The sequence below is a fragment of the Triturus cristatus genome, chromosome 3_1 (genome assembly GCF_964204655.1).
Source record: "Triturus cristatus chromosome 3_1, aTriCri1.1, whole genome shotgun sequence".
Lineage (NCBI taxonomy): Eukaryota > Metazoa > Chordata > Amphibia > Caudata > Salamandridae > Triturus > Triturus cristatus.
The window spans coordinates 536040747-536067855 of NC_140583.1; positions in this window are offsets into that span (position 1 = coordinate 536040747).

Genomic DNA, 27109 nt, shown 5'->3' on the forward strand with positions numbered 1-27109 from the left:
GGGAGTACTTTTTTTGTCTACAATCTTATTGACAGTGTGTGTGCATGTAGAAATCATTCTGTGATAAGCATATGTGTTTTTCATGTGTTTGCAAAAAGATAACTGTGCTGTTTTTATATTTTGGTACAATTAGAAATCAGTCATTGTTTATAAATTTGCAAAATGAGTCATGTTTCTACACTAAAATGTAGTATTCGTTGTTTAAGAAATGTGTTTTGGTATAGTGCAAGGGATAGTGTTGTTTGTCTACGGTCACACAGTGAGTCTGTGTGCATTTAGGAATCATTTTGAGAGAAACATTTTGGTACTAATCTATAGCAGTAGATTTTCTGCAATGTGTGCAGTCACCTTCGATCTTGTAGACTAGTAATTGTGTTTTGTACAAGGGATAGTTGTCTGTCTACAATCACAATGTGAGTCTGTGTGTATTTGGATAAGCATTGTGAGAGAAGCATTTGGTAAAATTATGTATTTGCTGACAGACAACTGTTTTAAAACCTGTCATGTTGTCAAGTTTTAGTAGCATTAAAAGCCAGTCTTTGCTTGTGCATTGATAAAATGAGTCAGGCTTTGACACTAAAGTGCAGTACTTAAATATGTAGATTGTGTGCAGTCCCCTTACCCCTTCCATAGTAGTGAATGAGTTTTGGTAAACTCCTAGTGATAGTGTTGCTTGTCTAGAATCATGCTGTGAGTGTATGTGCATTTGGGAACCACTGTGAGAGAAGCATTTGGTAACATCATGTATTTGCTGACAGATAACTGTTTTAAAACCTCTCATTTTGTCAAGTTTTAGTAGCATTAGAAGCCAGTCTTTGCTTATGCATTGATAAAATGAGTCAGGTTTCACACTAAAGTGCAGTACTTTAATATGTAGATTGTGTGCAGTACCGTTACCCCTTCCAGACTAGTGAATGAGTTTTGGTAAACTCCTCGGATAGTGTTGCTTGTCTAAAATCACACTGTGAGTCTGTGTTCCTTTCGGGTAAGGATTGTGAGAGAAGCATTTGGTAACATTGTGTATTTGCTGACAGATAACTGTTTTAAAACCTTTCTTGTTGTCAAGTTTTAGTAGCATTAGAAGCCAGTCTTTGCTTATGCTTAAATTAAATGAGTCAGGCTTTGACACTAAAGTGCAGTCCTGAAATATGTAGATTGTGTGCAGTCCCCTTATCCCTTCCACTGTAGTGAATGAGTTTTGGTAAACTCCTAGGGATAGTGTTGCTTGTCTAGAATCACACTGTGAGTCTGTTTGCATTTGGGAACCACTGTGACAGAAGCATTTGGTAACATCATGTATTTGCTGACAGATAACTGTTTTAAAACCTGTCATGTTGTCAGGTTTTAGTAGCATTAGAAGCCAGTCTTTGCTTATGCATTGATAAAATGAGTCAGAGTTTGACACTAAAGTACAGTACTTAATATGTAGATTGTGTGCAGTACCCTTACCCCTTCCAGACTAGTGAATGAGTTTTGGTAAACTTCCAGGATAGCGTTGCTTGTCTAAAATCACACTGTGAGTCTGTGTGCATTTGGGTAAGGATTGTGAGAGAAGCATTTGGTAACATCGTGTATTTGCTGACTAACTGTTTTAAAACCTGTCTTGTCAAGTTTTAGTAGCATTAGAAGCCAGTCTTTGCTTATGCATTGATAAAATAAGTCAGGCTTTGACACTAAAGTCCAGTACTTAAATATGTAGATTGTGTGCAGTCCCCTTACCCCTTCCACTGTAGTGAATGAGTTTTGGTAAACTCCTAGGGATAGTGTTGCTTGTCTAGAATCACACTGTGAGTCTGTTTGCATTTGGGAACCACTGTGACAGAAGCATTTGGTAACATCATGTATTTGCTGACAGATAACTGTTTTAAAACCTGTCATGTTGTCAGGTTTTAGTAGCATTAGAAGCCAGTCTTTGCTTATGCATTGATAAAATGAGTCAGAGTTTGACACTAAAGTGCAGTTCTTAATATGTAGATTGTGTGCAGTACCCTTACCCCTTCCAGACTAGTGAATGAGTTTTGGTAAACTTCTAGGATAGTGATGCTTGTCTAAAATCACACTGTGAGTCTGTGTGCATTTGGGTAAGGATTGTGAGAGAAGCATTTGGTAACATCGGGTATTTGCTGACAAATAACTGTTTTAAAACCTGTCTTGTCAAGTTTTAGTAGCATTAGAAGCCAGACTTGGCTTATGCATTGATAAACTAAGTCAGGCTTTGACACTAAAGTCCAGTACTTAAATATGTAGATTGTGTGCAGCCCCCTTACCCCTTCCACAGTAGTGAATGAGTTTTGGTAAACTCCTAGAGATAGTGTTGCTTGTCTAGAATCACACTGTGAGTCTGTGTGCATTTGGGAACCACTGTGAGAGAAGCATTTGGTAACATTATTTATTTGCTGACAGATAACTGTTTTAACACCTGTCATGTTGTCAAGTTTTAGTAGCATTAGAAGCCAGTCATTGCTTATGCATTGATAAAATGAGTCAGGCATTGACAGTAAAGTGCAGTACTGAAATATGTAGAATGTGTGCAGTCCCCTTACCTCTTCCACAGTAGTGAATGAGTTTTGGTAAACTCCTAGGGATAGTGTTGCTCGTCTAGAATCACACTGTGAGTCTGTGTGCATTTGGGAACCACTGTGAGAGAAGCATTTGGGTACTTCATATCTTTGAATACGCATAACTGCTTAAAAACTTTCCTGTTCTCAAGTTTTGGTAGAATTAGAAGACAGTCATTGCTTATGTATTCACCCAGGAACTGTCCTTGCACTACTGTAAACATTCAGTTACTATTCAAGTAGTAACGGAGTGAGGCAGGCCTTAGCACATGCATTGATTCAAATGCTTATCCACTATGCATGCAGTTCTCTAACCATCTACACAGTTCTCTTTCACACCTTTAATTCCACAGTCAGTATCCATACACTTCAAGCAAACACCCTGTCACTCCCCATATACTCCTCTAGTGACCCATTCAGCACCATGAACTAATCCATTCACTGTGCCAAAACCCGAACACTTATAAATTCACCCAGGCACTCTCCTTGCAGTACTCTAATCATTCCGTCAGTATCCAAGTACTATTGGACTGAGACAGGCCTTAACATATGGATGGATTCAAACATGTCTCCACTATGCATGTAGCTCTAATCACCTAAACACTTGTCTTTCACACCATCAATATCCATGTCAGTATTCATACACTTCTAGGAAACACCCTGTCACTCACCCAGTGTGTCTCCTTATAGTATTGTAATAATTCTATTAGTTAGCATGTAGTCTTCTAGTGAGGTAGGCTTTAGGGCATGAACTGCTTCAAAGTAGTATGCACTATGCATGTAGTGTTTTAACCATCGTCACACTTGTGCTTCAGGGCTATAGTTTCTTAGTCAGTTTTTATATAAAATGTGTTTCTACAGTAATAGAATAGTATACATTTGAAAGTTATTAATATACTTTTATTTGTGATTCTTTTTTACAGATACTGTTTTTCAACGTTAAAATAGAGAAATCATGCCAGACAAAAAAAAAGAAAAATAAAAGAACAGAGACAGGAGAATTACTTGAAGGAACATCAACCACAAGTATTGAATGTACAAGATAATGTGGCTAAAAAGAAAAAATCTTCTGGTAAGATCACAAAGCAATTTATTAAAAATGTTTGTAGGAGCAAACAGAATGTACAGAATGCTGAAACCACTGAGAATGTTTCAACTAGAAAAAAAATTCAAAATTAGAGGAAAAGCAAAAAAGCAAATGTTCAGTCAAAAGAGACAAAGTATGCTAAAAGAAGGCAAAATCAGTATAAGGAATTATGCAAAAAAATATTTTACAAGCGAGTAGTACATAATGTGCTGAAAGATGTGAAGAAATATAAAAAGAGAGCTCTATTTTATAAAAAGAAGAAGCATATTGAAAACATTGTTGAAAAGGCATTTTAGTATTAAACAGAATTCGATCACTAGATAAATCAATCCATTTAATGAAGGCCAAAAGTAGGAGGAAAAGAGTAATTAATAGAAAAAAAATGTGTGATGTTTTTTTGGGAGAATGGAAACACAGTTCCAGTTCAGAGCCTTTCTTTAATGAAGAGAATTATTTACAGAGCAAAAAATGACTGTATGCAGTTGACACCAGAGGTAGAGGTTATGAAGTTAGAGATGGTTGTCCAATTGAGAAAGAGAAAATGGTTGAAAGAAATGCAGAAGAAGTGATAGCTGATGAAGTTCTAAGGAGACGTCCTAAACACCCTGTGTACACTTGGGATTGCAGTAGTATTTGTAGTGTACGACAGGAATCTATTGATAAATTATATAGTTTTTTACGAGCATATAGTAAAAAAAGTGTTAAACAAAAGATTAATGTGTTGCAAGGACTAGACCCTTGCACAGTGAGAAAAAATACTGGTTTGCAAGGTCATTCTCTGGCTTGTCTTTCTAGGAAAGTTTGTCAAAGTGTTTTTCACCATTTCAGGATGCTGGCAGTACATCATACTCAAATGCGGAAGTTAGTGATAAGATTGTATTATGCGAAAAGTCCAGCACTAAAGTTGAATGAGTTGAACAGTGCTCTTTTGCGTGGGTCAGTATCAGATGTGAAGAAGTTGTGTGATGGTATTGAGTTTTGTTACTTTGATCCTCAGCAAGAGATTGCAGACACATTAGTAGAACAAAATGTTGAAAACAATGTAGAACCCGTAATTACAAAAAATTTTGAGGATGAAATCACAAAGTTTAAGGTAATTTCAGGTGAAAGACCAAATGTTTCTTGTATTTGTTGTCGGCGAATTCACTATAAAAATCAGACTAGGGGTGTCAATCTGTGTAAAAAGTGAAATAGAAGATAATGATAAGTGGATGGAATTTGCAACTTATTTGTTGGTAGAGGATTGTTTTGATTTGGGATCTGAGCAGCGTATTTGCAAATATTGTTATAACAAATTAGATGAGAATAAAATGCCTGCTAGAGCTGTTCATAATAATCTAGAGTTGGTTGCTATTCCTCCAGAGCTGATAGATTTAAATACGTATGAGTCTATTCTCATTCAATGTGTTCACCCGTTTCAGGCTATTGTTCGTATGGAGCCTAAAAGAGGTAAGTTATCTCCATCAGAGTTGCGTTGCAAAGAGGATTCAAAGGAAGAGTTGTGTATTTACCGTTAGATTTAAGGAAAAATATTGAAACTATTGGTGTGGACCATGCAGAAAATGAACCACTAGTCATTCTAGTTAATGGTGTTCCTACTAAGAATAAGAAAATCTGGCAAGAGTTAGTGGATGTTAGAAAAGTGCAAAAGGCATCATTGTATTTGTTAAAAAACTAATGAGTACTATAGAAATGTGTTTGTAGGAGAAAAAGAAAGAGATTTAGCAGAAGATACTGAAACATTACGTGGACAAATAGAAAAAGTGGACATGTCCAGATGTGAAGAAATCTATGAACATTACAGTGTACATCCACTTCATTCCAAAGAGGTGATGCGGAATACGATTGAGTTGTTGCAAATGAAAAAAGCAACAGGAAGTCCCATGAGTGTATGGGAAGAGAGCTTGGAAGCTCGTTGTTTCCCGCAATTGTTTCCAACAGGAAAAGGTGGACGATATGATGAACGTCCTGTGCAGATTCCTGCATCTGAATATCGGACAACAAGATTATATGCAGAAGATCCAAGATTTCGACAATGTATCCCTTATATATTTTATCTTCTGTTTGAAAGTGACTTGTCTAGACTTTCATATGCAGTAAATCACATTTTAAAAACTGGAATGCATCTGCAAAATGTAACTGCAAAGGATTTTATGGATAAAGTGCATCAGAGAGATGATCAATTAGAATCTCAGTTGATTAATCTGATGGCATGTCAGCGTGGGACTAATGAATATTGGTACCGTCGTCATGGAGAACGGAAATGTATGCTACGGAACTTGGGAACTCCTACATGGTTTGTTACACTAAGCTGTGCTGAGTATGCTTGGGATGATTTACTTGAATTTCTTCGAGAGGCAAATTCCAATATAAAAAATATTGAATACAAGACACCTGGAGAGTTGTGCTCTTTGGATCCTGTTAATGTATGTAGATATTTCAATCATTGATTTGAAGCTTTGATGTCTTTCATCTGCAATAAAAAGAATCCTCCTCTTGGAGAAGTTGTGGATTTCTTTTGGAGAAAGGAGTATCAAGCAAGAGGTGCTCCTCATATACATATGTTGTTATGGATCAAGGACGCCCCCAAATTTGGAACAGATTCAGATGAAACTGTTTTGTCTTTCATTGAAGATTATGCCAAATGTGCTGTACCCAAAAGCAGAGAACATAAAAACTTAAAACAAAAAGTGTTACGATTCTAAGGCCATCGGTGTGGAAAATACTGTCGACGAAAGTACAAGTCAAAGGATAAGTTCTATACCAAATGTCGTTTTGGATTTCCACGTCCTGTATTATCCAAAGGAAGAGTGAACAGTTTTATGTCAGCTATGCGACATACCATCACAAGAAAGTCTCAGAAAAATACCTACAGCTTAAGAAGAAGCGAAGAATCAAAATACATAAATGACTACAATCCAGTTATTTTATCCATGTGGAACGCTAACATGGATATTCAGTATGTTGCGGACAATTCCATTGCTGTTGCTCGATATTTAACATCCTACATTACTAAATCAGAAAAGACGGAATTGAAAGAAATGTGGGAAGAGATTTCTCACAAGAAGACTCTAAGTAAGAAATTATACAGTTTCAGTTTGAAGATGTTATCGCATCGTGAAATTGGAGCATATGAATGTTCAGATCGGTTATCATCTGCAAGTTTATATTCCAAAAGTAGAAGAATCATTTGGGTGAGTCTAGGTCTTGCAGGAATGCGAAATCGGGTACTGAAATCTGTTCAAGAAATTGAATATTTAGCAGTCATCATCTTGAGAACATGTGTCTCTATGAAGTGCTGCAAAACTACACTTTTAAACGGAATACTACAGAGAACATCAATGATGGAAAATATGCAGTGATTGGTTCCGAAGGATGTCTGGTGAAACAAAGGAAAGGAAATTTAATTAAACACTGGAAACTGAGTTGCGACACTGCTGATAAAAGGGAATTTTACTATTTAGCCCTTTTGCAAATGTTCAAGCCATGGCGTTCAGAACTGGAATTACTTGGAGATTTTCAGAGCTATGAAGATTCATTTAATGCTTGTAAAGATAGCATACAATGCAGTCCTTTTGCAAATTATGTGAAAATGTTGAATGATGAAATTGATCAAGAAGCTACAATTGCAGCTGAGATTGCTAGAGACAGTTCTCAAGACAGTCAAAGTTCTGCTGCAAGATCCACTTGGACAACCAATTGTTGAAACTGAAGCAGCAACTGTCATGAATGAGGTGGAAACAGCAATGTATCAAGCTCAAGAAGATGTAACACAGTTAGGAAACTTGGAAGAACAACTGTGGGGCCGATTCCGATTCTGGAACAACCGGGTACGATTCGTCGGACGGAGCGTTTTCTCCGTCCGACTCGTACCCGGGAAAAAAACCTTACAAACATGCAAGTACGATTCGTACAGAAACACCATTTCCGTACGAATCGCAAAAACCACCGACCGAAAAAACACACACCCACAATTCCGATCCGGGACACCGCGGACGTGACGTCCAGACGGAGTCAGGCAGCGTTTCACGAACCAGCAAGTACGATCCGTGCCCACGCCACTCCGCACGGATTATATTTTACGGCAGCCAAAAACTGCCGGAAAATCAGGACGACGCGCAGAAGGAGCACCTGTACGTGATGGAGAGCCATGGACCCCAACCTACGTGTCATCCCGGCCCTCATAGCAGTCCACCTGGTGTACAGGAACCGACGCAGACGCTGCAGAAGGTCAGAACAACACCCAGGGGCAAAGGGGGGGGGCTGGGGCAGGAAACATAACCCCCACCCAAGTTAAAAATCATACATACCCTGTACATACCTGACCCCCAGGGCCTGGTCACTTCGGGGGCGGGGGCGTCTCCACCAAGGCCTGCGTCCGCCACAACGGAAGTCGACATGGACGCAAAACCGGCAACACAACAATTGTGGTACGCACCGTACGCACGCCTTAAGAGCGTGGGTACGGGTCGTATCACGCCCACCCCTACGTCACCCCAACAATGGCAGTACGGTCCGTACCCATGCCTTTTGGGCGTGGGTACATGCCGCACCGCCATTGTTAGGGTGACGTTGGGGTGGGCATGGTACGACCCGTACCCATGCCTTTGGGACGTGGGTACGGGCCGTACCGCCATTGTTGGGGTGACGTAGGGGTGGGCACGGTATGACCCGTAACCATGCCTTTGGGACGTGGGTACGGGCCGTACCGCCATTGTTGGGGTGACGTAGGGGTGGGCGTGGTACGACACGTACCCATGCTCCTAAGGCGTGGGTATGGGCCGTGCCCCTACGGCACCCCAACAATGGCGGTACGGCCCGTACCCACGTCCCAAAGGCATGGGTACGGATCGTATCATGCCCACCCCTACGTCACCCCAACAATGGCGGTACGGCCCGTACCCACGTTCCAAAGGCATGGGTACGGGTCGTACCACGCCCACCCCTACGTCACCCCGACAATGGCGGTACGGCCCGTACCTAAGTCCCAAAGGCATGGGTACGGGTCGTACCACGCCCACCCTTACGTCACTCCAACAATGGCGGTACGGCTCGTACCCATGCCTTTGGGACGTGGGTACGGGCCGTACCGCCATTGTTGGGGTGACGTAGGGGTACGGCCCGTACCCACGCCTTAAGAGCGTGGGTATGGGTCGTACAACGCCCACCCCCTACGTCACCCCAACAATGGCGGTACGGCCCATACCCATGCCTTTGGGACGTGGGTACGGGCCGTAACGCCATTGTTGGGGTGCCGTAGGGGTACGGCCCGTACCCACGCCTTAAGAGCGTGGGTACGGGTCGTACCACGCCAGTGGACAGACACATAGGGGTGTGTGGCCATCAGTGCCCAGAAATATGAGGGGTGGGTGCAGAGTCCTCCCAGCAGTGCCCAGACATAGGAGGGGTGGGTGCAGAGTCCTCCCAGCAGTGCCCAGACACAGGAGGGGTGGGTGCCTATCACTCCCAGCAGTGCCCAGACACAGGAGGGGTGGGTGCAGAGTCCTCCCAGCAGTGCCCAGACACAGGAGGGGTGGGTGCAGAGTCCTCCCAGCAGTGCCCAGACACAGGAGGGGTGGGTGCAGAGTCCTCCCAGGAGTGCCCAGACACAGGAGGGGTGGGTGCAGAGTCCTCCCAGCAGTGCCCAGACATAGGAGGGGTGGGTGCAGAGTGCTCCCAGCAGTGCCCAGACACAGGAGGGGTGGGTGCCTATCACTCCCAGCAGTGCCCAGACATAGGAGGGGTGGGTGCCTAACACTCCCAGCAGTGCCCAGACACAGGAGGGGTGGGTGCAGAGTCCTGCCAGCAGTGCCCAGACACAGGAGGGGTGGGTGCAGAGTCCTCCCAGCAGTGCCCAGACATAGGAGGGGTGGGTGCCTATCACTCCCAGCAGTGCCCAGACACAGGAGGGGTGGGTGCAGAGTCCTCCCAGCAGTGCCCAGACACAGGAGGGGTGGGTGCAGAGTCCTCCCAGCAGTGCCCAGACATAGGAGGGGTGGGTGTCTATCACTTCCAGCAGTGCCCAGACACAGGAGGGGTGGGTGCAGAGTCCTCCCAGTGGGTGCAGAGTCTTCCCAGCAGTGCCCAGACACAGGAGGGGTGGGTGCAGAGTCCTCCCAGCAGTGCCCAGACATAGGAGGGGTGGGTGCCTATCACTCCCAGCAGTGCCCAGACACAGGAGGGGTGGGTGAAGAGTCCTCCCAGCAGTGCCCAGACACAGGAGGGGTGGGTGCAGAGTCCTCCCAGCAGTGCCCAGACACAGGAGAAGTGGGTGCAGAGTCCTCCCAGCAGTGCCCAGCCATAGGAGGGGTGGGTGCAGAGTCCTCCCAGCAGTGCCCAGACATAGGAGGGGTGGGTGCCTATCACTCCCAGCAGTGCCCAGACACAGGAGGGGTGGGTGCAGAGTCCTCCCAGCAGTGCCCAGACACAGGAGGGATGTGTGCAGAGTCCTCCCAGCAGTGCCCAGACATAAGAGGGGTGGGTGCCTATCACTCCCAGCAGTGCCCAGACACAGGAGGGGTGGGTGCAGAGTCCTCCCAGCAGTGCCCAGACACAGGAGAGGTGGGTGCAGATTCCTCCCAGCAGTGCCCAGACACAGGAGGGGTGGGTGCAGAGTCCTCCCAGCAGTGCACAGACATAGGAGGGGTGGGTGCCTATCACTCCTAGCAGTGCCCAGAAACAGGAGGGGTGGGTGCAGAGTCCTCCCAGCAGTGCCCAGACACAGGAGGGGTGGGTGCAGAGTCCTCCCAGCAGTGCCCATACATAGGAGTGGTGGGTGCCTATCACTCCCAGCAGTGCCCAGACACAGGAGGGGTGGGTGCAGAGTCCTCCCAGCAGTGCCCAGACACAGGAGGGGTGGGTGCAGAGTCCTCCCAGCAGTGCCCAGACATAGGAGGGGTGGGTGCCTATCACTCCCAGCAGTGCCCAGACACAGGAGGGGTGGGTGCAGAGTCCTCCCAGCAGTGCCCAGACACAGGAGGGGTGGGTGCCCATCACTCCCAGCAGTACCCAGACACAGGAGGGGTGGGTGCAGAGTCCTCCCAGCAGTGCCCAGACACAGGAGGGGTGGGTGCAGAGTCCTCCCACCAGTGGACAGAGACATGGTGGTGTGTACACCATCCTACAATTAGCAAAACTCCATGGGTGCATGAAGGCATACACAAAGTGCGACTATATTGAGAGTGGCATGACAACACATAACTGACAGCAGTGTCCTACTCCCTTGAGGGTGGATGTCCATCCCCCACTGCATGACACACCACATGTGGGTGTGATGACAAATGACACATGCGTACCCACCCCTGGCGCTGGCAGCACAATACACACACTGAGAGCATGCAACAAGACTGTATAGTCATGTGCCACCCTACTAAACTAAGAGACCCAAAGGGAACACACACTGTCACGCACATTCCAGGACTGATAGGAATGTACAGGTGCTAGGGCAGCCAACAAGTTGTTGCCTCCCATGGAAGGAAAAGGGTGGAGTACCCACAGATACAATGCCCACAATTGTCAGACAGGTGCCCAAAGACCCTGCAGAACACGTAACACATGTGTGCGAGGCTGGGAGTACACACATGCATAGTGCGTAAAAGGGAACATGTCCACATGAAGTCATGTCAATATACTCCATACACAAGTACAGTGACCACCAAGGATGCCACAAATGATGCAGGTGGAGACATTGCTGAGCATGCATGGCCAAAGTTGAAGGGATCCATCACACACCCAGGAAATGTAGACAGAGCTCAGCACAACAATTGGGAAACACCCTGCAGGGAAGATGTCAGGGTCCACAGAGGAAGGAACACACCTTGGGACAATGTCACCATACAGTAAGAGCTTACATGACCAAAGATTATTTGCCGATACCTTGTGATGGCACACAGATATCAGGGTCCACCCCATGAGCAGCACACTACAACATTTCCCAGACACCTAACACATTATCACCACCCCAAATCATGGAGCAGCACCACCAACAGCAAGACCAGAAAAGCATTTGTGTGCAAATGAAAACCAAAATGCTTTATTCAGCATAAAAAATTATAGCAAAATAAATGTCCACTATATACAGGGCCCATAGGCCAGGCCATGTGTGAAGTCCTGGTGGGGGACACTTTGGGACGCGTCTCCCCTAGCTTGCCTGCACAGTTCACTCTTCCATATCATCCACAGAAGGGGGGGCATCATGTGGGGGGGATGGACCAGGCACCGCAGGGACAGGAGGGGCAAGGGTAGGTGTTGTGGGTGCAGGGACGGACGACTCCACCACAGGGGGAGGGGCAGCGCCAAAAGTGGTGGTTAGCAGGGCGCTGCACACGGTTGCAAGCTCTTCCAGCGTCTCCCCTGCACCCGAATGAACCACAGGCCCCAAGGAGGGTGGGGGTCAGAGGGATGGGTTGCAGCACTACTGGGGGAGGGTGTGGACTCAACTACCCTGGCTGGGCACTGCCTCCACCGCTTGCGGGGTGGTGCCACACTGGGGCTGAGGGACACACTGGCCACGAAGGACTCTTTATCTGACAGTTGGCCAGGAGAGCTAAGGGGAGTGGTTTTGGAGGAAGTGGGTCGTGAGGACTGCGGACTCCCACTGTGGCTGCGTGGCTGCCGTTTGCCCCCCGACCCAGTGGGTGTGCCTACTTCCCCCTGTGTGTGCGTGACAGGAGGTGTGCGCTTGGCCTTCCCTGGTGGTGTGCTGCCTGTGTCTGGTGGGGTGCGTGCATGGGGACTTCTGGGTGTGCGTGGGACAGGCATGGGAGTGGGAAGTGTGGATGGTGCAGGGGTGGGGGGGACGGAGCGCTGCTGGAGATCCACTGCTGCAGTCAGTGACGAGTCTATGGACTTCAGCAACATCCGTTGGTCATACATCGCTGCTGACATGCATTCCATGTACGACACCATCTGTGTGAGCAGTCTGGTGTGGCCATGGAGGACATTAAGCAGTGATGTCGGACCAACCTGCAACTGCCGCAGAATGTCCACAGACTCGGCATTGACGGCAGCAGGGGAGACAGGGGCAGGGGGTGCGGTGCCTGGCACGAAGGAGACATGTTGTCGCCTAGCACGGAGGGAAGGGACCCGAGCAAGTGGGAGACCGGTGATGGGAATGGAAGGGGCGGCGAGAGATGGAGTGCTGCTTTCAGCTCTGGGAGCAGCCTCCGCCCCCTCTGGGAGCTCAGCCTCGGACCCGTCAGCGTCATAGTCGGTGGTAGGACTGGACAGGTCCTCCGCCTCACTCCCCTTGGCCTCCGTGCCACTCGCTGCGCCAGACTCCCCAGCACTGGTGGCACCGGTGCTGGATCCCTCCTCAAGGTCCGTGCCAGTGTCTCCCTCGGTTTCCCCCGATGATGCTGTGGGCAAGGTGAAGAGACATGAAAAATCAGACACCTGTATACATATGACACATGATTCAAAACTACATAGGTCACAGTGCATAGCATGAAAAACAACATGAGTAACATCTACAATACTACACACATATGTAGGCCCTGCACCACACAGTTGGTTGACCCACCATGCCACTGGGAAACAATGGAGAGCATGACACAACAGCAAATAACTTGATATGAAATTAGACAGAGGAGCCAGTCTCTGGGGACAGTCGAGCACAGCATCTGGACCACACACCGTTGCCAAAAAAGTAATGAGCAGGAATCATGTCTCCTAACTTTTGGCACATGCTGCTTAGCAAATACATTAAACCATGCACAACATGACTGGGTCACTGCATGTTGAGTGTATGTTCAGACAATCATCACACACAGGCCAGACCTGGCAAGAAGACATAAGGTTTGGACATGTAGGCCTTTCCCGCACAACCCCCCCCCTACCTGAGACAATGTGATTGAGACAGAGGAAGTACTTACACCTCCTACTCGGGGATTAAAAACATGCCCTTCAATAAATCCTGAGTGTACACAAAGTACCCCTCGTGAGCCTATCCACACATATAATTGACAAACAACCATCATCAGATAGTTGTACCAAGACACACAGGCACTGGCCACTGTGAGTATGCACAAGCCAAATTGGGTCACCCTGTAGAGTGGACACATGTAGCACACTTTACGTAAATACAAATTAGGCCAGGGTACAATGCCACAGAGCCCAACCTATGCTGAAGACACAGAGAATGTCCACATTGTTGGATGACACACATGATACCTAGGAAAAGGTGCCCCAGGGGACTGTAGTGGCCACACTCCTCCATGGTCCGGTATGGATATGACAGCAACAGAAGCGACCGTCCCTGCACTATGCACATCTCCCACTCATGCACATCATGTCTGAGGGCACAACATTGGTCATGCATGCTGTAAGGCAGTACACTTGTAAGACACACTCCTATGTTGGGACTCAGCATCAGCGGCAACTAACATGGACCCCCCAATGACTGAACTGGCCAGGGCACAGGTAAGGTCCCAACACATGTCACACACCACCCCCACACATGATGCTGCAAGCATTGGGCACTTGGATTAACTGGCAGCCTAGATAACCTTGTGCAAGAGTGACTACACACAGACCAGGGTACACATGTCAAGGAGGGGAAGGGAGGAAGAACAGCACGGGTTGACTTGGAGGAACAGGATATGCACTGCACATATAAACCCTGGGTGTGTATCCATGCAACTGGGCACTTCCAAAAGCTGGTGACACACAACAAACACACATGTACCTACCCCCTTCCTGCTGCTGCTTCTCCCGTAAGCGCCTATCCATCTCTGGGAAGACCACCGCCAGGACACGCTTCATTATGTGGGTGAGGCGGCGGCGCCCACGGTTCTTATGACCTTCTGGTGAGTCCCCCAGCAGGACCCAGGCGATCCTCCTGGTCCAGCACCGGATATCCTGCCAGCGTTTCCTCACCTGGGCCTGGCGCCGTTTCCTCCCTCCACCGACCTCACGGCCCTGACGGCCTCCTTCCAGATCTCCCCCTTGGCATAGGCTCCTACCTGTGAGGATAACAAAGTGAGACAACATCAATACACCTGTTACATGTCACAGAGACACACATTTGAACAATTTGGCTGGTGTGAACAGGGCATAGTATTCAGCCGACTCATTGCACCTTGGTCATAGGGACATTATCCTCTGGGGAAGGCCAAATGCACTACGTGGCATTGAAAGTACACAGGTGGAATGAGGGGTGCCACACAATCAATGATCCTGGCTCACACTGTGCATCACAAGCTACACCAGGATTATGTGCAGCACCTCAAAGCAGTCACATGCCCCAGGCCACTGACGCAACCTCAGCAGAGTACACAGACACACACAGGCACATGACAATCACCTGCCATTGGCAACTGCGGGTACAAACCTCACTCTGCAAATGTGCCACTTGACTGGGGGGTGTCTCAGGTGTTGGGCTAGCCCAGCACGTCAGACACACAGCACTGCTCCCTGCTCACATCAGATGGGTAGGGTATATGCATCCCTCATGCATCTGGGCTGCAACACTCCACATAGACACTCACCCACATGACAGGGGACTTACACACACACCAATGTCCAGGGGACGAACACATCATTTGGACACTCTCACCACAGGCACACTCAACTCACACACATCTGTGGGTACAGTCACCTGTCACACTGGGGGAACACAGAATCACATCAGGACTGTAGAAACAACATTCCCAAGAGGATTAGCCAGGCTGAATGTGGCATGCACCATGCAGTGATTGTCACAGTAAGCACTATGCAAGTGAGGAGTGCAGACATGCACTACAGCATGCTCTGCATGGGAGACATGAGCCATTCCCCCCCCGGGACCCACTCTAAAGAACATTGCTTGTCTGTCACACCTAGACACAATGCCAGAAGTGACAGTCACAAAAAAGGGGCACAGTCTAAGCTAGTGGAGCCAGCACTCACCTGCTACCCTGGTCTCCCATACAGGCTGGGGTACTGTGGGAGGATCACATCCAGCAATGCCACATTCTCCTCCAGGGTGAATGGCTGGGCCCTCTCCACAGACCTGGGCATGGTGCCAGAGGAATCACAAGCAGCAGCAGTGGTGTGGAATGAAAGGTTGTGCAGGCAAGTGCTCTCTCATGGGACCTGGCTGCCTTATATTGGCCTTGCTGGCCTGTTTCATTTACAGGAGTACAGAGTGATTGGTCAGTCTCATTTGCATCCTACGTTTCCTCGAATCCCTTTAAACTTTCCCCAGTGAGGGCCTTTGCATGATTCAAAAATTGAGCATGATGTCAAGTCAACAACCACTTGGCAACATTGTATATTGTCTCCAACCGACTTTTGCTGCCCACCTGATGAATAATTTGAACTAGAAACTCGGTCTCCATGACAACCAGCATGCATTTAGGCCCTTATACTTGTCCGTCATGTGTCACCTATGTAATTTCACTATACACACACAGGTACGGTGCGTTCCACGCTCCTAGGGCACCACTACTCCAGTGATACGGTCCGTACACGCGTGTGTAGGGTCTGTATCACTATGGTAGTGTTGCCGTAGGCGTACGCCATAGGGATCCAGTCCGTACACGCGTGTGTAAGGGCCGTATCACTATGGTAGTGTTGCCGTACGCGTACGCCATAGCGATCCGGTCCGTACACGTGTGTGTAGGGGCCATATCACTATGGTAGTGTTGCCGTGCGCGTACGCCATAGGGATCCGGTCCGTACACGAGTGTGTAGGGGCCGTATCACTATGGCGTACGCGTACAGCTACACTACCATAGTAATACGGCCATGACACACGCGTGTACGGACTGTATCACCATGGCGTACGCGTACGGCTACACTACCATAGTGATACGGACCCTACACACGCGTGTACGGACCGTATCACCATGGCGTACGCGTACGGCTACACTACCATAGTGATACGGACCCTACACATGCGTGTACGGACCGTATCACCATGGCGTACGCGTACGGCTATACTACCATAGTGATACGGACCCTACACACGTGTGTACGGACCGTATCCCTATGGTGTACGCCTACGGCAACACAACCATAGTGATACGGACCCTACACACGCCCTCAGAGCGTGTGTACGGTGCATTTCACACCTTACACTGGTGACAGGCGGCACACAGAAAGGAATTGAGCTGTCATTCTTGGCCAAGGCTGGACATCAAGTCATTGTCAGTGCAGTCCTACATGTCTCGGGCCTAGGTGTGTCAGGCTGTGATGTGGCACATATCTCCTCATGTTTGAACCCAATAGATGTGTGATGAGCTGTGTACACATGTCATGTGTGATGGTGCACTATGTGCCACACATCCCCTTCACACCTTTGACATGTGTGCATGTAGTACAGACTTGTTGAGCAATGCGTCACTGGCATGGCACAGTTGCCAACACCCGCAACTGTCCCCTGATGCCAGGTACACGGATAATTACACCTGACATGTGACTACCGGCGTTGCATGATGTGAGTATGTCATGTGTGTGTCATGTGTTCCCATAAGCTTGCTGTTGGTGTTCCGTCAAATGCATCTGCAGTTGCTGCATCCAACATGTGCCTGTGTGTAGATGGGCATGGCACACTATTGTGCACACCAGGACACATGTGGAATCAGACGTAACATGTGTATGTATGCATCGAACATGGACTTGCGAGACAAGGACATATCTGCATAGTATCAATGTATGTGTGATCAGTCTGACATGTACCCCTTCATGGCAAGGTGTGTGGTCTGTCCTTTTTTCAGGGACATGTGACCTGTGCCTCTAGCGTTCCGCAACCTGTCTGTATGATAAACATCCTTCTTCTGCACATATGTGGATGTCTGTCACTCCTGTAATGCGTCTGCCTGTTCACTTACACTGGCCCACAGCTAGTTTCATGCCATGTCATGTTGAGCTTGAGAATCCACGTTTGTAGCTGGCTCTTGGTAGGAGTGTCACCTGCCTGGCATACGTGTCCAGGATATATTGCACAGACCTGACTCTGTATGTAGCATATGTGTATTGGCTGTTTAACATGTGCTCAGTACATTGACATTGTTGTTGTACTGTACTCACTCTTCGTTGTCCCTTCCAAATTACTGCAGGGCTCCGCCTCTCCCCCGACCAATGCCAGACTTGGCTGCCCTGAGGGAACGTGACTGTATACGCCGCTACTGCTTCACCCAAAGGTTGATTGCGAACTTGACCGCAAGGCTGGCACCACACCTCCAAACGCTACACAGGTATCCTACTGCACTGACACCCATGATGAAGGTGATGGCATCCCTACATTTCTTTGCCACGGGTACGTTTCAATATACCATAGCTCGTGTTGGTGGCGTGTCCCAGACCATGTTCAGCCGGGTCCTGCATGATTTTTTAGAGGCCATGTTGGGTCACCTGGATGAGTTTATTCATTTCCCAACTCCTGAGCAGTTGACAGGTGTCAAGGGTGACTTCTATGCCCTGGGAGGGATGCCCCATGTCATTGGGTCTATTGATGGGACACATGCGGCTTTGGTACCACCACAGGCACAGGAGGTAGCCTTTCGTAATCGCAAACATTACCACTCCATTAATGCCCTTGTGGTGTGTCTTGCTAACATGGTGATTTCCCATGTCTGTGCTCGTTTTCCAGGATCAGCACACGATGCCTACATCATGAGGCGTAGCAGGGTGCCTGAAATGATGCTGCAGCTGCGCAACGAACGAGCATGTCTTGTTGGTGGGTATACTCTGTTAGTCCTGTATTTAGCGTCATCTTTCTGTCTTACTGCTTCTCCTGACCCACTTCTGTCCATGATGTTTCCATGTAGGGGACTCTGGCTATCCCAACATGCCATGGCTGATCACGCCTCTCTGCAACCCCAGAACGGCTGCCGATCACCGGTACAACAACGCCCATGGGCAGACCAGGCGAGTGATAGAGAGGACCTTTGGCCTCCTGAAGAGCCGATTCCGGTGCCTCCACAAGACCGGCGGCGCACTCCCATATGCACCAGTGAAGGTCTGCAAAATCTTCCTCGTGTGCTGCATGCTGCACAACATGGCAGTGGAGAAAGCTGTGCCACTCATCCTGGATCCGGATGAGCAGGAACATCCACCCGTGGAGGATGAGGGGCTTGGTGACGAGGCAAGTGATGTTGAGGAGGAGGAGGAAGAGGACATCCAGAGTCAGCTCATACGCAACTTCTTTGCTTAGTGGTGAGTTGCAGTGTCTGAGTGTGCACGCATTGAGCCTTGTGTGGCATGTGTTGCAATGTGTGGGTCCATCTGCATGTATGGCAAGTGAGTCAGAGGTGTGTTTGGATGTGTCACTCGAGTGATGGTGTAATAAAAGAATGTCTTTCCTGAGACACTATTTTCACCTAGCATGTTGACAACCTTATACGTGTGGAGTATATGCCCATGCATGCAGATGTGCTTCTTTTGGCTCACTTCTTGTGTGTCTCTCATCCCCAGGTATTTGAGCATGCTGTCTGCTGGTGGCATTGTTGTGCTCCTGCTATTCCTCATGAATACAGCAACGTGTACTGAATCAGCGTAACATGCACGGACATGTCGAAAATTCGCCTTAGGGTAAGGGATGCAGCACGGCTTTTTGGGTGTGCTATTTGTTTGGAATGTGTGTGCACTGCTCCTGTTCATGTTTGGTTACTTTGCATACATGTAGAATCACCATGGGGCACATGACATGGAGCTGGATTCACCTGAATTGATAGTCACACTTGGTGACAGTCATCTGTAATGTGATTGTGGATTGTGATGAAGGCATCAATGTGTGGAACACTGCCCTCGGAAACATACAGGATGCACCCAGTTGACATAGTGTGGGAGATCCCCATTTGAGGCTCAATGGTGAATAGCAGCCTCTCCGTGAGCAGCACAGGGTGTTTGCCTCAAACCCGTCACTTGTGTGCCAGTTCTATGGATTTCCTGCATCTGTGGTGCAAAGGGGGGTGCCAGTGTAGGTCCCACTTGTTCATCCACATGACCTGTGCATCTGTTAATATAGATGCATTTGCCTTCCGGCAAACATGACTAATAAAGGTGTCCCTCAGCCTCCAAGGTGCCTCATCTCTGTCAATGCAGGTCTCTTGCCACCGTGCATGCGGCATGTCTGGCATAGTTATCACAGATTTTGCATATGAGTCTATGTGTAGAGTAGCAAGATGCAAGCTGTTTGTCAGGGATTATGATATGTATTGTGCATGATGTACATGGCTGTGTAGGTATTTTGGCATCTCAGTCCCCACAACAGATTGTCTGTGTGTGTGCCATGTTGAACCAGACACTCCTTCCTTATCATACACCTTTTGCAGTAGTCCTTTCTGACATGCTTGTGTTTCTGTGCAACTTGTGGCATGGTTTTCAGGACATGGCGCCTGCTGCGGCAGGCCCTGCAGCAAGGGCACACAGAGTTTCTATATTTGGCCTCACAAACACGCCTCTAAGACGCACTCCCCTTCCTCCCTCCACCTATTCATTTTGGTGTCATCTGCTTGTGTGTGACACAGTTGCGGTGGCAAAGGCTGGACCGTCTGCACATGCTACGTGCACATTTCACGTGCCTCATGTCCTTGCATGTGCCACATCACGCTACACTATGATGCTGAGGCTACCCACACAACACCTTTGCATAATGAGTGTGCAACTCCAACTGCCTACACAGCGCTGGCACGCCTTCCAGGCCCTGTCACACCAACCAGGTCATGTCCCTTCTACTCCCCACCGGCTCTGTACCCCAACAAGGCCATGGGAGTGGTACTCCAGGCCTCTGCATGTAGTATGGTGTCGTTGTGGGACACATGGCACAGGTATCATGTCTCAGCGTGTCAGTCTACAATGTGTCCAGGATCCCCCTCTACACCATGACATGCGCACTGCATCTCATCATCATCTGGTGTCCCATTGACAGCCAGGTGCTCCTCACCCTCCCCAAAGACTCAGTCCTTGCCAGTTCTCATATTGAATAATGCATGGTATCCATTGGCAGATGGCTGAACGTCGGCCACCTGATGCTGGACTTGTACACGACTGAGGTGTTCATCTGCGGATTGTCCCCTTACAGCTGGGTCAACTGCTTGTGTCCCACCCGCAAGGGCCCTGCACAGGCACACAGTGTCCACGCACACGAGCTGGTGTGCATCATGGATTGCTTGCTCACATGTACTATGCTGATCACCAGCATCTGTACCTCAGGCTTCAGCACACTCTGCATTATGCACAAGATCCACAGTTCAATCCACCTCAAGGCAAGACAGACCATCCCCCAGGTCAACTACAACATCCGTGTCTAATCCTACCCTGCACTCTACGGAGAAGTACGTTACAACTCCCATGATACTTGTCCACATCCAGGGTGCATCTGCACAGCTCTGCTTCAACATCCGGCGACCCAGCCACATCACCGTCCAACAGAGATAGCTGCAATGGATCACTGTCAGCTGCAGGATGACCTTCACAATCCATGCCCACACTCAGGATGCAGTAAAGTGCAAACAACAAATGGTACAAAAGGAAGAAATAAGGAAATAACTTTGGTCAAGAGCACGCTAATTAACTCTATATCTAGTTTATTAATCTAGACAGATTTTATCAAAATATTTGGACTTTCCTGCATCAAAAAATGACAACGGACCTTGATGAAAGCAACAAAGCAAGAAATACAACATACAAATATACATAAATTGAGCATGTGCAGAACGTCACAAACATAGAAAGACTTATACCCACAAAAAAGTTAACCCCTAAACAAACATATAATTTTCTGTTAGTGTCCTCCTAGTAATTTCAGGACGAACCACTGGAAGGTAGTCCACAGAGCGCGCTGCGACTCAACAAATTATTGTCGGACTTTCTCAGCACACTCAACAGTGAATAACCACACTGTGCTTATTTTCAAGGACTCCTCCTTCAAAACCGGGTCTACGCAATTGCGTTTCGGCCATACATACTCCTCGGCCTCCTCAGGACAGGGTTAATACAAGGAATGTACACACAAGAGATAAGGTGGCCCAATGGACGCTCCAACATGCGGGTCATCCGGGTCCCCAGATACCCAGAAGGGTGCCGAACCTTCCTTGAACAGGAAGTCCTCCCTGATCACGCTGGATGTCAACAACTTGTTTAAATTTTTCCAATAGGATCGCTACTTCGACAGTTATCCGACTAAAAAGTCCGGAACACACAGCCACTCCACTCGACAATCCCTAAGGCGCCGGTCTGCGTAACACTCAGGATGCAGCCCACGACCACAACCCCAACACAACCTTGTGGCACTGTCATCCAAGACCCCATTGTGCCATCTCCATGCATCCAACCTTGGCCTGGCCACCATTCTCCACATCCACCTGACTCCAGCATGCAGGACATAGTTCTCCCACCTGGCTACACATACCTGGGACTCCCACCCCAGGACACTCCACATGATCCCTGACCTCTGCGCATGACTGTTGCTCTTCGAAATAGGTCTGTCCGCACAGTTGTGCAGGCACCCCCTCAGCTGGTTGGGCCCATCACGGGTGAGTATGGTGCTCCATGTCTGTATTGGATGATACATTGTGACCCATGTGTGTCCTGTGCCAGACTCAGACCCCAGGGTATGCATGGTTGGAGTTACTTCAAAACTCAGGCATTGTTTGACTTTCCAACACACACATGTTATGGAATAATGCAAAATGACGGCATCATCTCGTGATTTCTATGATTTTTATTAGTGGTGGGGTACGTGTTTGGGGGGATGTAAAGAGGTGCTCGCCAGGTGTCTGTAATCCAAAGTTCACAGGGGGAGTTGGGATCCTTGCCATTGGAAGTCATCAGAGTCCATGCCACAGTCTTTGTCAACATTGGTCAGACAGTGACCAGCAAGTCCATGTGGCAGAGAATGTAATTGGATGAGGTGCTGCTGTTGCGCCAGAGGGCCAGGTGCCAGGCCAGGTGACCTGGGAGATGGTGATGGTCCGCTGACTCTCACGGTCTTTTGCGTGGACGACCCACCTTCCTCCGGGGACCCTCAGAAGCAGGCCGTGATGATGTCTGTGATGCTCCGTTGGATGAATCCTCCTCCTCCTGATCCCTCCCTGTGGCTGGTGGTGATTTTCGCCTGGTGGCACAGGGAGGGTTGCCCATGTTTTCGGCAATCCGACGGAGTGCACGGGTCATGTCTGTTTGCACCGCCACGAGCTCAGCCAGTCTTGGCTCCATCCGTCCTTGATGTTGCTGTTGACTGGCATATTGTTCGGCCTGCAGGTTCTTAATCTCATTGAGGGTCTCCACGGCCTGGCTGATGCCCCTGGTGTCACGCCGGTATGTGTCCAGGATGTTGCGGACGTGTGACATAACGGGTTCCTCAGCTGTCTGGTCAGGTTCGCGCCTCCGCCGTCCTCCACTCCCACCACCCCTGTCCACTTGAGCCTGGCCTGCCGTTGTGGGCACATCGGGTCTCGGGACCCCTGAGGGATGGCATTTGCGGGGTCGCCTGCCCCCTCCTGGGTGCCCGGAGTACCTTGTCCCTCCTGGTCAGACTGGTTGCGTTGTTGTGTGCGAGCAGGGCTCCTGTGTGTATCCTGGGATGTGTCAGTAATGGGGGTGGTGGTTGGCACAGTTGTACCTGATGCAGGTGCTGCAGGTGCTTGGGCACCAGAGGGGCCAGGTTGGTCGGGGTCATCCACGGTGTGGTGAGAGTCGTCGCTGCCGGTGGGATCATTGTCACGCCGAGCCTGGTCCTGTGATTCTTCCCCCCCAGTGTTGGGGGGAGATAGACGACGTTGCCCTGTGTGTGAGAGATACAATGTTAATGGTGTTTCATGCGACATCCATGTTTCATACATACTCAAGATGGCACAGTTCCTCTGGGTAGTTGGATATGTCTAGCATTCCACTCACAGTGCACTTGTGGACGGGTATGTTGCGGGGGACATTTTGATATGTACTCCTGGTTATTTGGCCTGTCTAATGAGTGTTGGGATGCTTATTTGGCTATGGATTGGTCTTGTTGTGTCACATATCCATTGTGGGAGTGCCAATTTGCGTTGGCTGCCCAACGCAAATTGCAGTAAGCAGTGTAGCGAGCGTGCGTAGCGAGCGATGCAGAACCGGCTTACGTGTTGCACTGTATGTGGGCAAATGGTGCTTTTTCATATCTATTGGAGAATGCAGGTAGGTAACTTATGCATTTGTGACTGGGTTCTAACAAACACAGTGAGTGGGTATACTGGGTGTAAGGTTAGGTTTGTGCCTGCAGCAAGGATCTACTCGTGCACAGTTTGACACATGGCCCAGTGATTTCCAAACGAAAATGGGGTGTTTCATGCACTGCCAGACTTTGTCAACATGCACACAGTCCACCTGCTGACGAGCGGACAAGCCCACACCACCCAAGGCTGATTTTGTCTCCCTCTGTCTCCCTCTCTCCCTCCCTCTGTCACCCTCCTCCCTCTGTCTGTCTCCCTCTGTCGCACTCTGTCGCCCTCTGTCTCCCTCCCTCTCTCTCCCTCTCCCTCTGTCTGTCTGTCACCCTCTGTCACCTCAGCCCAGCTTCCTGGGCACACACACTTTGCAGGTCTTTCAAAGGCCATTGGCTTGTTCATGTGGCTTTGTTTAGAATCTCCCGGCCCCCATTGGGCAGAGTGTCTCTGAGTCTGCGCTGCTGTGGCGGTGTGTGCTGACACTCTTTCACAGTGATGCCTCTTCATTAGCTGCTGTTATGTGCAAATTGGGCCTTCATACCCATGTCATCCTGCAACGCGGCCACCCTTTGCAGGCGACACAGTAGAGTGTCGGGACACACTGTTTGTATAGCTCTGCCCTAGGCCATATGGGCTGAGGGCATTGGTGTCTGCTTCTGAGTTGCACAATGTTTTTTGGAGGCCCACCCTCCCGGCATCACGGACATCCCGTCTTGTGTTGGTGTTTTGTGTGGCCTGTGACTTGGCATGGCCTTGCTTGGTGCATGGGGCATGTAGCCGCTAGTGGCATGTGCGTGTTTTTGCAGTGTGGTTGTGTCCGGTGATGGCTTTGGGGTAGTTGCGTGCATTATTGGGAGCTGGGTTGTTGATGCGCTTCCCCCCATGTGAGGTGAGTTGTTTGTGTACTCACCAGGCTCGGCGACTGCTTCTACTCCGTGTACTCCCACCGGCGGCAGCGTGCCCATCACCTTCTCCTCCCAGGGATGGTAGTGTACCGGTCTGCGGGGCGGGCCACCTCCAGTGATGTTCCCCTGGTTATATTCGTCAGTCATTTTGCAGCGGACCGTCCTCCGCAGATCGTACCACCTGGCTTGGCATTCATGCCTGGTCCTTCTGATGGACGCAACAGCATTCACCCTGTCGACAATCCTCTGCCACATGGCTGATTTTGCTGCTATGCTGGTCTGTCTGACCAATGTTCCAAAGAGCTGTGGCTGAGGGGGTGTTTGTGAAGGTGGCTGTGTGAAGGTGTGCAAGTGTAAGGTGTAGTCAAGGTTCAAGTATGGTGCTGTGGGTTGTCTGTGGGGTCTGGCAGTAGTGGGTCTGTTGCAAAGGCTCATGGTTTGTGTGTGTGGGCCCTTTTTATTGGTCCATTTGTGGGTGTGGCTGTGTTTGAACTTTGGGTGGGTGTGTTATAAGGAGTGGTTGTGTTTTGGGCCTCTGTTTACCTGTTTGGCTGTTGCAGGTCAGTGTATTGGATGTATTTGGGCTTGTTGGACGTGTTTTGTGGTGTTGTGCGATTCGAATTGACTCTCCTTGTGGTGCTTTGCAGTGTCCTGGTTCAGTACTTGTGTTTTTCGCGTCTGTACGGTGCGTACATCGGCCATGTTGTTGTACAGTGCTCACATTTGCTATGGCTTGGTACGACTCGTACATGCGCAATGCTGCGAGAGGGTGCTGGTGTAGGGGCCTGGGGTAGGGTGCGTACAGGCACGGGCAGGGTGTAGGGGCCTGGGGGTACATGCCGTACATACGGGAACCGAGGGTACGGCGCGTACATACGGGGGGCTGGGGGTACGGCACGTACATACGGGGTGCTGGGGGTACGGTGTGTACCCCCACCTCCGTATGGACGGTGTGAACCCCCACCTCCTTATGGACGGTGCGTACCCCCAGCCCCCGTATGTAAGCACCGTCCTCCAGCACATACCCCCAGCCCCCCGTATATACGCGCAGTATCCCCAGCCCCCCGTATGTACGCGCCGTACCCCCAGCCCCCGTATGTACGCGCCGTACCCCCAGCCCCCAGTATGGACGGTGCGTACCCCCACCCCGTAGGTACGGAGCGTACCCCCAGCCCCCCGTATGTATGCGCCGTACCCCCAGCCCCCCGTATGGACGGTGCGTACCCCCACCCCGTAGGTATGGAGTGTACCCCACCCCCGTATGTATGGTGCGGACCCCCAGCGCTATGCGCTGGGGGTCCGCACAGTACATACGGGGGTGGGGGTACGCTCCGTACCTATGGGGGTGGGGGTACGCTCCGTACCTACGGGGGTGGGGGTACGCTCCGTACCTACGGGGTGGGGGTACGCTCCATGCCTACGGAGTGGGGTGGGGGTACGGCGCATACATGGGGGGCTGGGGGTACGGCGCGTACTTGGGGGGTGGGCTGGGGGGGTGTTCGGCATGTATGCGGGCACATGTTTGGATGTCTCCATGGTTGCTATGGGAGTTCGCTCCGTACGGTGTTTTTTCCGTACGGTTGTGCATTCGGACGGATGGGACGGATCGTACTTGCGCGCTCGGACTTCAGTTTCCCAATTCGTACGTAAAACTGTCCGGGGACGTGTCGGACACTTTTTCCGACCCGAGGACGTGTCGGGGAATTTTCCCAATGCGATTCGTATGGATTTTTTCACATACGAATCGTACTTGCCAGTTTGTACGGGACTTGTACGATTCGTACGTAAAAAAATCCGGATACGATTCGTACGGGGAATTTTTTTAACGGATCGGAATCGGCACCGAAATGTTGAACAGAAACAAATATATCAACAAGTGAAAGAGCAGATTGACCATGGATTACTTCATGAAAAGAAAGGGTGCTCATGTACATCATTTCAACCTATCCGAATGTATATGAGTGGTCAAGCTGGAACAGGAAAAAGTTTCTTAATTAAAGTAATTACAAGTTATCTGCAAAAAACAACTGAGTCGCATTTGCCTTGTGTTGTCACTGCTCCTACTGGGTTGGCAGCACATAACATTAAAGGAATTACTTTACATCGTTTACTAATGCTACCAGTCGAGCATGAGAACAAATTGGAATACCACAAGCTATCTGGAGAAACTTGTTGTGAAGTTACAAGAGTCTTGAAGAAAATGAAACTTCTCATTATTGATGAGGTGAGCATGGTCTCAAACTTGATGCTTGCCTTTGTGCATTTAAGAATGCAGCAAATTCTTAAAACAGAGTATGACGTCTTATTTGGAGGAAAACACGTCATCGTTTTTGGAGATCTATTGCAACTGACTCCGGTAAAAGGACAACCGGTATTTAAAACACTTGCACATGAAGATACCAGAAAGTCTCTTGGTAGTGTTGGTAATGTGAACAT